We start from the raw sequence: 11,139 nt of genomic DNA, 5'->3' as shown, positions 1-11,139 counted from the left end.
CCAAGTTTCAAAGAAGCCGTCGGGGAGGCTGGTCCAGGTGGCGGAGAGTCGCGTCCTCCGTGTTGGACCCCTTCGCCCTCTAGGCCTTCCCTGGGCAGTGACCCCGGGCTGATCCCTCTTCGAGCCTGGCTAGCGCCCTTCCTGAGCCCATGGTGGTGGCCTTTGGGGCTGTGAGTAGGGGCTGGGTGCTGGGCGGAGACGCCCTAGGCCAGTGCTGAGCCTGCACTGTCCACTTGCCCCAGGCTCCACATCTCTGCCTGTCCTGAGTGACCCGTGGGAGGACTGGGACCAGCACTTACCCACAGCTGTGCCTAGAACCGGTGGGGGTGGGCCAGGGTGGGGGACACTCAGCCTGCTCCTAATATCCTGGGATCCAGGTGGGGTGTTTCCTCTCACTGGCCAGGGCCCAGCAGGCAGATCTGAGCCTGCCAGCCAGTGGTCACCTGCAGAGACCTCGGGGTCCCCTCCTGACAACAACGATGTAACTGGGCAGCTCAGGACCCACACCCCTGTCCTGCTCTCTCCGTCTCTGCCTCTGTCCCCCAGAGTGTCCTGTGCCCGTCACCCCGACCACCTCCTGAATGACATTTGCCGAGCTCACAGAGACAGCTGGGTCTGAGCCTGGGGGGTGGGGCAGAGGGTAGACTCCAGGCCCCGCATGTCCTCCCAGCCTTCAGACGGGATGCCTGGGGTCGCTCGGATGTACCTCCCCTTTGCCCTGTCTATATTGTCCACCTCGAGATCTTGGCCCGGCCTCTGTCTCTGCCTAGATCACCCCTCCCCCGCATCCAGCAGACGGGTGCTTGCACACACACGTACACATGCATACCTGTACACGCAGACACACACACCCAGCACTGGTGTGGTGGAGGTTCCCACTAGACAGGGGCTCGGAGGGCGGAACACATGAATGGTGCTGCTTCGTGCCCCCAGCCTGGGGTCTGTCCAGGGGGTTCCTGCGTGGAGGGCTCCGTGGAAGCGGGACACAGGGGCCTAGCCCAGGAGCAGAGCGCTCTGCCCTCCCATCTGTTTGGCTGGGAGGAAATACTCAGCATCAAGAGGAACTGAGTCACCTGTGGCGGAGATCCTGGGGCTGCTTCCTTCCCAACCGTCAGGCAGCTTTGCGCCCACCTCAGCGGGGAGTGGCACAGGGCAGGGACACCCATCTGCCCCGAGAATCTCGTCTGCTATTTCAAGAGCAGACCCCAAATTCCTTCCCTGGAGCACCTTGAATCTAGGTGCTCTCTAAGACCTGAAGGAGGTGATTTCTTGGATCAGGGCAGGAAAGGCTCCCCAGGGACACCCGGTCATTGGAGCCCCCGCACGTGCCTGACCACGGAGGCCACCAGGAGGATACAAGAGTGGACATAAAGTAGCTTGGGTTTGGGGTGGTTCCTTAGGGTTCCCTTGGGAGGGAGGAGGGGTGAGCCTTCCTGGGGGCACCGGAGCATCCAGATGCGTTTGAGCTGGGCCTGGGACGGGCCTGTGCGAGAAGGGGGGCTCGCTCTCTCGGGGGGGCTGCAGGAGGGCCTCTCGGCGGGGCACCCCCACTCTGGTCAGCGGCCACGTTCGGAGGCTCCCAGCCGCTCTCTGCTCAAGAGGTCTGCTCAGAGAGGATCTGACTGACGCCCACTCCCCGCCCCTCACAGAAGCAATGCCTGCCTTTGCGCAGGTGGGCGGGGGACCCGGGAACCTCTTTAGGAAAGGGCCGGGAAAGCGTCTGTGCCAAGGACAGACCAACGGAGACACCACTAAAAATGCCAGCGACGTGCGGCATGAAATACAGCCTGTCCGATTAAATTACTGAACGCATTAGCATTAATTGCCGTCCCGCAACCCCGTGAGTGGCTTGCATCTCCTCTTCCTCTGGCTCGGAGGGCCTTCAGCCGGCACTCACGCTGTCTCTTCCTGCGCCCTGTGAAGAGGAGGCCCGGGGGACAGGCCCCCCACATTTGAGCCGGTGGAAACCGTTGCTGCCTTCGTGGCCCTGCCCCTCTCCACCACCCGCCAAAACCTCCTGCCTGCATGCAAGCTCTCCCTTCCCAGGACCAGGCACCTCCACAAGGACCAGCCCAGGGCCACCGGACGGTCTGATGGTGGTGGATCCCTGTCCCGGCACTTGCCTGGGGACAAAGTGCAGCAGACCAGGGGTTCTCCCACGGCTCTGGAGGCTGGAGTTCCGAGGACAAGGTGTCAGTGTTCGGCTCCTCCTGAGGCCTCCGTCTTCCCTCTGTGTCTGGGTCCTGATCTCTTCTCCCACGCAGTCAGACTGGAGAAGGGCGCACCCTGATTCCTTGTTTCGACCGAAACACCTCCGCGAAGACCCTGTTTCCCAGACGCTAGGGGTCAGAGCTTCCGCACGTGGACGGCGCACACAGATCAGCCCACAGCAGCGGCTGCCCTCTTTGCACCTGCCCAGAGCCCAGGACTTTGGAGGCCAGGTGAGGCTGCCCTGCAGGCCGTAGGAGGTGCCGGGGGCCACCTAGACCCCACTCAGAATGGGGGTGGGGGCTGTTGGCAGCTGTTGGCCCAGCCCCTTTCCCGGGACAGACCCCCTGCATGGTCAGCCTGCTCCCCCAGGCCGGGCAGCATGAGGGGTAGAGCTCCCTCCCGGCCTCAGCTGGACCATCTGAGCCCCATCGCAGTCCCAGGGTTTCCCGTGGTGTGAGGGAGACTCTCCATGGCCACGAGGCGCCCCAAATTCTCCTTGGCTCTGTCCCTCCCCACAGGGTAGTGGTGAGACACCCTGTGACCCCCTGCAGCATCCACCCCGGCCTTGTCTGCGGGGGCCCCGCCTGAGGGGGTCTCTAGGGCAGCCACTCCTGGCTCGGGAGAGACCCACGTCCGCCGTGTGTGAGACTCCATGAGCAGAAGTGCTGGAGCAGGAGACCCCGGGGGAGACGATGGACGACGCCCTGGCAACCCACATCCAGCAAGGATGGACAGCTCAGTCCTGCTCCCCGCGGAGCCGCCGTGGGACCATGAAGCCCGGAGCACACGACAGCTGCGGAGAGATGCATGACGTCGTCATTCGCACGCTACAAGCCTGCCCTCAGGTCTGGAGGGACGGAGGCCGCGGACAGTTCCGGGGCCTGCCTGGTGTCTGAGAACAACCAAACCTCCTTGGAATGTGGGGAGACAGGGCCCAGCCCCTTCGAGGGAGACGTCAGTCCCCGCAGCTCTCATCACTCGGCTCTGTGCAGTGTGGGCACCATCGTCCCCCCCGGAGCCGTACTTGTCTCCTTCCATGGATCGAGGATATTTCCTTGATGGACCTTGGCTGGGAAAGCAGAAGCCAAGGGCGTGGGGATACAGACCCCAGGGGAAGACAGCCAGCACATGCTGATGATGCTTCAAGCCACTGTGTGTGCCTGCCTCGGTCCAGCTGGGTCCCTCTGCGAGGATACTTTGTCCCAGCTGGGGCCATGTGGTCCCCCGTCCGGGGCCATGACTGTGTTGGCCGGCATCCCTCTCCGGCATCTCCAACCCTGGTCCCTGAGTATTCATCGCCGCGCCCAGTGGCTCCAGCTGGCCGCGCCCTGGCGTCCAACTCCAGAGCTCCTTCCAGTGTCACCGCAGGTCAGTGGCCCTGTCCTACAGGGATTAGAGTGTTGTTCAATAGTAAAAGGTCCAAAAGCTTTTCTGAAAGTCATTTGGGAGTTTGGGGCTGGGGAGTCCCCTTGTCCAGCCCCTCCAGCACAGGGACAGAGACAGGAAGACCCAGTCCCCCCAGTGCTCACCATCCATTGTGTTCCCAAACCAACGTTCCTCATTCCTCGGGATCCCTGAGTCCCCGAGTCCCCACGGCCGAGCTGGGTGAGGGGGCTGGGGACGAGCCCCTGGGTGGCCCTGGTCTGCTCAGCAGGGTGGGGCTTCAGGGTTCCTGTGTGTTTCCCACTGACCTCTGCCACCATCCTGCTGTTTTCTCCCAGGATAATGGCTTTGCAGGCAGGAGAGCTGCTCTGCTGTCCAGACTCCTGTCCTATCCCCACTACTTTCCCCCAGTGGGTGATCTTAGCATAGACAGATCTAAAGGTGCCACGTGAGAGGACACCAGAGTCCAGACCGCAAACCCCTTGACCCCAGGATGTTTCCATCCTGTGACGGGCTCTCCAGGTTTCCTCAGGGAGCCAGCTGAAGTCCATGGTCATCAGTCTCTGTGGCCACACACATTTCCACGTCCCCTGTGTGGACGTGACTTTCACCAGGGTTGATTCCTGTCGGTGAAGAATGTACAAGCCTTTGCTCCTTGGTCCATTGCCACACTGGCCACATGGTCAAAGCTGGCTAACTAGAACGTCTCTCTTAGGGTCTCCATGTCCACCTGTCCGATTGTCCTGGGAAGGTCTGAAGCCCTGAGCCAAGCCCAGCAGCACCACACAGGCCTCGGGCAAAGAAGGGCCAAGAACCAGAGTGACGGCTACTTTCTAGGGCCACAGCAGCTGGACCAAAGTCCGTGGTAGCCTGCTGCAGCTGCCTGGGCCTGACCTGACTTTGATACCCTGGCCTCGTTCTTCTGCCCCGTCTGGTGACGATCATGGACGTGCTACCGGCCAACCTGGTCTCCCTTCCCTGCTGTCCAGTGGGGTTGAGATGACAGCGGGCTTCGCCAGGAGCAGGGCTTCCTGCCCCTGCTGTCGCCAGTGCAAACCTCTCACTAACCTTCAATGTTTGACCCACGTGGTGGAGTGGACTGGACAGCAAGGCCCTTAGGCCAATTTCTGTGCCAGGAACCACCTGTTGTTTGCGAGCAGTGGGACTCGGGAAGCAGGCAGTTGTCCCAACCTTCTGGTGCGGAGACTCCCCCAGAGCTGGCCTGACCCTGCTCTGGCTGCCGGGTTAGCTGCCACTCCAGACCCACCCACCACTCTGACCCAATCCTGGGCTTGGGGCCTTGAGTTCCCGTCAGCAGCCTTCTCCAGAATTGGCCCTAACTGGTGGCTTCTCAGCAGCTCTCGCGGGGGTGAAAGTGAGGGCCCTGCCCCTGCCTCCCTGTGGGCAGAGAGCCCACCTCCTCTGCCGTCAGCACGGCACGAGGACTCTGCAGGGGGAGGACGGCAGGTGGGGCCAGCCAGGGCGGCCAGCCATCAGGACGGGCTGCTCTCCAGACCTAGCGGGGGCCCCGACAGGGGTGCGTCCTGTCCAGCCAACTGCGCCCGAGGCAGCGGGGACAGACAGCCCTGCCCCGACAGGCCCGGGGTGGGATTCATCGCGGGCCCTGTTGGACGGGGGTCCTCCCTCCAGCCCTGCTCTGCCCCTGATGCTGCCCCGGGGAGTCCCCTCCCTGTTGACAAACTTGCGCACCTGCACCAGGCAGAATCGGCCCTGTCTTGTGCTCACTGGCAAGATTCAAAGGGGCTAGAAGAATAAATGTTTTCCTAAGTTTTAGCTGACATTCAATTTTAATGACTTTTTAAACAAAGTAACTATTAAACGTGTGTTGTTTTATGGTCTCCTGATGTCTGACAGGTGTTTTTGCCCATGTGGGAAGCAGATGCTGATTGCATTCTCCCTAATAGCTCATAAATAACAAGCCCTTGGCATTTCCCTTTGTCTGTGGCACTGCCAATGGCCAATTTGTTCTTCAGAAGTGGCCACGTCGGCCTGTCAATCAACTCTTGCCGTAGGCGGTTTTTGGTGATTAGAAGCCCCTTAGAGAGCGAGAACTCCAAATTAGTTTTCAATAAAAAATCAGAATATTCATGCTGCTGAACATCTAAAGGTAAGAGGACAGCAGAGTCCAAACCAGCCGGCTGGGGTCCTGGTGCTGCTGGCGGAGGGGGCTGCGGGGCCCTGACCCACGAGGACGCGGCCACAGAGCTGGGGGTTACGCAAGTGACCCGGCATCAGCCTGAGACACTCAGCCACAAGAGGGTGGCCTTGGCAGCCCAGTTCACGTCTGCTGGTGCCTTCATGGGGACATGAAGGTTCATCCCCAGGAGCCGGTCTCCTTGAGAGGAGAACAAATGTCCCTGTTTGAAGAAGCTGGCGGAGGACACAGCGTCCAGAGTGAGCAGTGGTGTGGGCATGTGGGCTGCAATGCCTCCTCCCCTTGGGGCCAGTGGAGCAGATGCTGTCCCTGCCGCCACCCTCCTCCGCAGAGAAGTCTTGTCTGGCGGCTGTGCCCTTTGGGAGGTGGGGTGGACCGGCTTGAACCACTTCCAAGGTCCTCGCTGGGCACCCTAGGCCTTTGGCCCTGTCTGAGGTGCTGAAGCCAGGCGTCTAGGATGGGGTCCTGCCCAGCACCCCGTGGGATGGGGACACAGACTGGCCTGGGCGGGGAAGCCGGAGTAGGCTCCCCCGGCGGTGATGGGGAAGAGATGGGAGGATGTTTGGGCTCTGAGAACAGAGTGCAGAAGCCAGGAGGGTGTGGGGGGCTGCAGGCCAATGCCCCTCTGGGCGGTATTGGGGGAAATGGTCTTGGAGTGCTTCTTGGGTATGTGGAAGCCTCGGGAATCTTCTTTGCTCCTCCAACTCCCCAGAAAGTCCTGGCACTAGGGTTGGGGATAGATCCAGGGGCACAGAGGTGCCTTGGCCAACCTGCCGTGGGGTCAAGTGGGTGCATCTCTGTCCTCCCACTCAGCGCCTGCAGACATGCGGGCAGGCAGGAGGTGGGGAAGAGGGGGCAGTGAGCACAGGGGCAGGGACAGGCCTGGAGGGAGGCAATAGGACTGAAGAGGGTGGGGTGGGCCCATCTGAGGCCAGCTGGGTGCAGGAACCCTGTTCACTGACTATCAGCCTCTCTGGGGACAAGATCATGGCTGACCCAGACCATCACCAGAAGGTGCCTACTGTGGCCCTACGCCAGCCTCTGAGGCCTGGCAGACCCTCCAGACTGGAGAGGGCTCAGTTTCCCCTTGGTGTCCGGGATCTGGCCCTCCACTCTGTGTCCTGTGTTGTGTCTCCTGTCAGCCTGGCCCTGGGTGAGGACTTCTGGTGCTCTGGGCAGATGCTGATGGCAGCATCTACTGCTCTGAGCCATCCCCCAGGCTCAGGCATTTGGGGGTGGGGTCCTCAGACTGTGTGTGGCTCTGGGGCCGGAGCCCTTCTCTGCTGGCCAGCAAGAGGAGGCCAGTCTAAGGCAGAAGCACACGTAGGTCGCTTGGCTGCTCCTGCAAGGCCACGACACACTGTGTGCCTGGTGGTGGCCTCTTCAGGTGGCCCAGGACAGGGTGTGGGATGGAGACAGGTCCTCACCAGGGCTGAGAACTCTGCATGACATCGGGGACCTCCGCTTCCTGGGAGCCGGCTGTCACCACAGACTTTGGGCCAGTTTCTTGGGACTTGTCAGGAGTCTTATGCCTGGGGGTGCTTCCTGGAGCAGGCACTGGAGGGGGGCTCCCTGTAGCCCTGAGGCAGGCTTGACGCCTCACCTGGAAGGTGCATGGCGTTCCCAGTGACCCACCCTCCCTACACCGCAGTGTCCTCTGCAGGGAAGGGTGGGGGCCATGACAGAAGAGCTTTACCAGGTCTGGGACATGGGAGGTGCTCAGGGAAGGGCCCAAGGGGGCATGCAAACTGCCCTGGTGTCCAACTTCTTTCTACATGGGTGACACACTTCTCCCGGGGCAGCATCAGGGTACCTGCCACCACCACCCCCCGACCTCCTTATTCTCCACCCCAGTCATCCTTCTCTCATCCCCAAGAGCCACACTGCTTCCTCAGGGCCTCCCCACACCTGCTGTCCCCCTCCTGGCCCCCCCCCCACCATTGTCCTGAGCTCAGCCTAACACCACCTCCTCCAGGAAGTCTTCCTCCATCTCAGGCTGACTTATCTGATTTCTGTCCATGCCTGCTCTCAGCAGTGCGTTCTGCCAGGACCAAAGCCAACTGTTTTGTTCATTACTGTGGCCTTGGGAGAGAGCTGTGCTGGACACTCAGCGGACTGCCTTGATTATGAATGACCTCTGATGATCAGGGTCAAGGCCATTACAATCAATACCAGCACCATGTCATCTTTGTGACTGTTTTTGACAAATTTACGATTTTAAGCATTTTAATATTTTATTTATTTATTTTTAAAGACTTTATTCATTTGACACAGAGCACGGGAAGGGGGAGGGGCAGAGGGAGAGGGAGAAGCAGGCTCCCCGCTGAGCAGGGAGCTGGATATGGGGCTCGATCCCAGGACCCTGAGATCATGACCTGAGCAGAAGACAAATGCTTCACCAACTGAGCCACCCAGGTGCCCTTTAAGGATTTTAATGTTGTGCAATCCTCACTGTCTAGTTCCAGAACCTTCTTGCCTCCCCTGAATGCCAGCCCATGCCTGCCCCTGCCCCTGCCCCTGTCCCCCCAGCTCCTGGAAGCCATGCCTCTACCTTCTGTCCTCTTCGCTTGCCTCTTGTGGACACTTGGTGAAGTGGGATCACGTGCTCTGTGGCCTTTTGTGCCTGGCTTCCTGCTCAGTGCCATGCTCTCAGGGCCCATCCACACCGGGGTGTGCCATAACTCCATCCTTATTATGATGAAGAATGACCACTGTCGAGACAGACCACATCCCGTTTATGCGTTCGCCTGCGGATGGCGTTTGGGCTGATTTCATCCTCGGCTAGGTCTCGGTCCCAAGCAGCACCGAGCAGTGTGGAGACAGTGCCGCTGTGGACGTGTGTGTCTAGGGCTTATTGGAGCCCATTTTCAACTGTGTTCGGACTTCCCAGATCCTCACTGTGCCTAGGGAGGGAGGACCACAAAGCCATCGTCAGGCGGTGAGGGGAGCACATTCTCCCTCCTCCAGCGGGAAGAGCCATGCCCACCGTGAGGGCCGGTGGTTCTTGGCTGGAGCCGCTGCGTGCCCGCAGGTTTCATGGCGGCCCAGGTCTCCAGCAAAACCCTGCAACACTATTAAATATTTTAGCAAATAAAATAATTTTCACCGTGCGGCCAGATGTCCAAGTTGACAAAGTGCTTAAGGCATTTGACTGATGAAAAAAAGCCCCAGCCCTCGGTAAATGGGATTGAAGACAGGCCCCGAGGCAAGTGTGTGATATTGAAAACATCCCGGGCCCCTTTGTGCTGCGCTTGGGCGCACAGAGGTTTGGAGGCGAATGTCCATCTGTCGCCGCCGTGCGTCCTGACACTCAACAAAGCCGGGGAGATCTCGGAGCCCACCGCTCTGTGGAGGCCGGAGCAGGACGCTCCTCACAAAGGCAGTGCCATCAATATTCATGGCTGGGCCTGCTGGTGGCCCAGGGAGCGCCTTGCTGGGGCTGGCCTGGCGGTTTACAGAAAGGACAGCAGCGGCTTGGGCGCCGCTCTGCAGTCTCCGCTCTTGGCTTCAGTTGGTGAGGAGTAGCCGCTTGCTGGCGAGCTGCCTCCCAAGTCCGTGGAGGCATCCGAGGGACGGGCGGGGACCCCCAGAGGTCACAGTCCCCTCCCCGGTGGAGGGAAAGGTTGGGCCAGACCTCACGTGACGTGGACTTCTCCCCACGCTGAGAAGAAGAGAGTGGTCCTGGGTGGGGATGGGAGGCTGGGGTGGGGGATGGGGGGCCAGGGAGAGAAATGCAGGCTGAGAAGAGCCAGGCAGAACAACTCTCAGAATTAGCAGGAAGTTGGGGTCCCTGGGGGGCTCAGTCATCGTCTGCCTTCGGCTCAGGTCATGATCCTAGGGTGCTTCTCCTTCTCCCACTCCCCCTGCCAGGGTTCGGTCTCTCGCTGTCCCTCTCTCTCTAATAAATAAATAAAAATCTTAATAAAAAAAGAAGAATTAGCAGAAGTCTGAGCTCAGTTTTCGAACGTCCAGGCGTGTGATTTCCAACAACACTCTCCCGGTGGTCGTGCGTGGGTCTGAAATACTGAGGTGGTGACAGCAGTTGGGACAATTGGGTTTGCTGACAAGGTACCTATCAGTCCTACTCTGGTTTGTGCCACTAACTTGTTAGTGTGTGGATGAGCGATGGTGGGAACTGGTATCCTGGTTGGTGGCCCCCTGGTCAGCTTTCAGGTCAGGAGCACCTCCAGGTGTCGACCTCCAGGTCAGGAGCACCTGCCCCTGCAGAGGGAGGGCCCAGGCTGCATGTGGGACGGGCTCTGGTTTAGGGCTTCTGCACCCTAACCTTGGACGCTCTTGTTCCTACATCTGGGAAGCGTGGCTGCCTGTGTCCTCCCTGCCGGCTGTGAGGGGTCAGCGGGCAGTTGGCATGGGCACTGGTGACCAAGCAAAGGTCCCGGATAAATCCGGGAGCTGATCCACTTGAGAGAGAAAATGTAACAGCTGCACGAGACGATTTCTGGGGACCCCATTCCCTACGTGCTGCCCAGGGACCCTGAGCAGGTCATTTGTACGAGGGCGGCCTGCCTGGGTGCTGCGGGGCTGTCTGTTGAGCCCGAGGGGGACAGGCGTGCACCTCCCCAGCCTGGAGGGTCTTCATGTCCCCCCACAGACCGGGACACTGAGGCGCAGGCGGCCAGAGGCTTGTCCAGACCTCTGGCTCTGTTGGGGGTATCAGTGTCCCGTTTGTAGTCTGGCCTCCACGGCCGGAAAGGGACGGGTGCTGAGGACAGGTTCCAGATCCCGGGATCTGAGGGCCACACCCTATTTCCCAAGCCAAGCATAGGTGCGGGGCTCCCGCAGCCCCTTGAGAATGTTCTAGCATAACTCTGCTTCATTTCAGAACAATGGAAACTTAATGAAAATGCCGCAGAGGAAATTTTATCATTGAGGGTTTTATGTAAGACCCAGAAGGGCCACTCCTGTGACAGTCATCACGGCTGTTAAACCCATTCCGTTAATTAGCACAGGAATTTATTACTGCCAATAAAAGGTAATACCAGGGGACTGACAGAACCGGTGTATCTGCGTGTCTTCCCTCAGCCTGCCACCCCTGGGGCAGCACGTCAGGGGACAGAGGGACTCTGGGAGACGGCTGGGAGACCCAGTGTGGTGTGAGGGGAGGCGTCCTGCTAAAGGCCAGGAAAGAACCTCATTCACTTACGCGGTGCCTTACACCCAGCGCCACGCAGACGCTGAACCTGGGGCCACGGGGACAGGTGTGGCCCAGGGTACACAGGTCACTGTCTGCAAGGATGGTCAACAAAGACCCCTAGACAGAGGACAGCAACGTGCTCTGGGAAAGGACCCAGAAAGGAGCTTCCTCACCGGGGGCCCCTGGGGACACCCAGTCCACGCCAGTCAAGCTT

Source organism: Enhydra lutris, unplaced genomic scaffold (assembly GCF_002288905.1).
Source record: "Enhydra lutris kenyoni isolate GAN:26980312 unplaced genomic scaffold, ASM228890v2 scaffoldscaffold6, whole genome shotgun sequence".
NCBI lineage: Eukaryota > Metazoa > Chordata > Mammalia > Carnivora > Mustelidae > Enhydra > Enhydra lutris.
The sequence above is the reverse complement of the archived record's forward strand: the minus strand, read 5'-3'. Positions refer to the sequence as shown.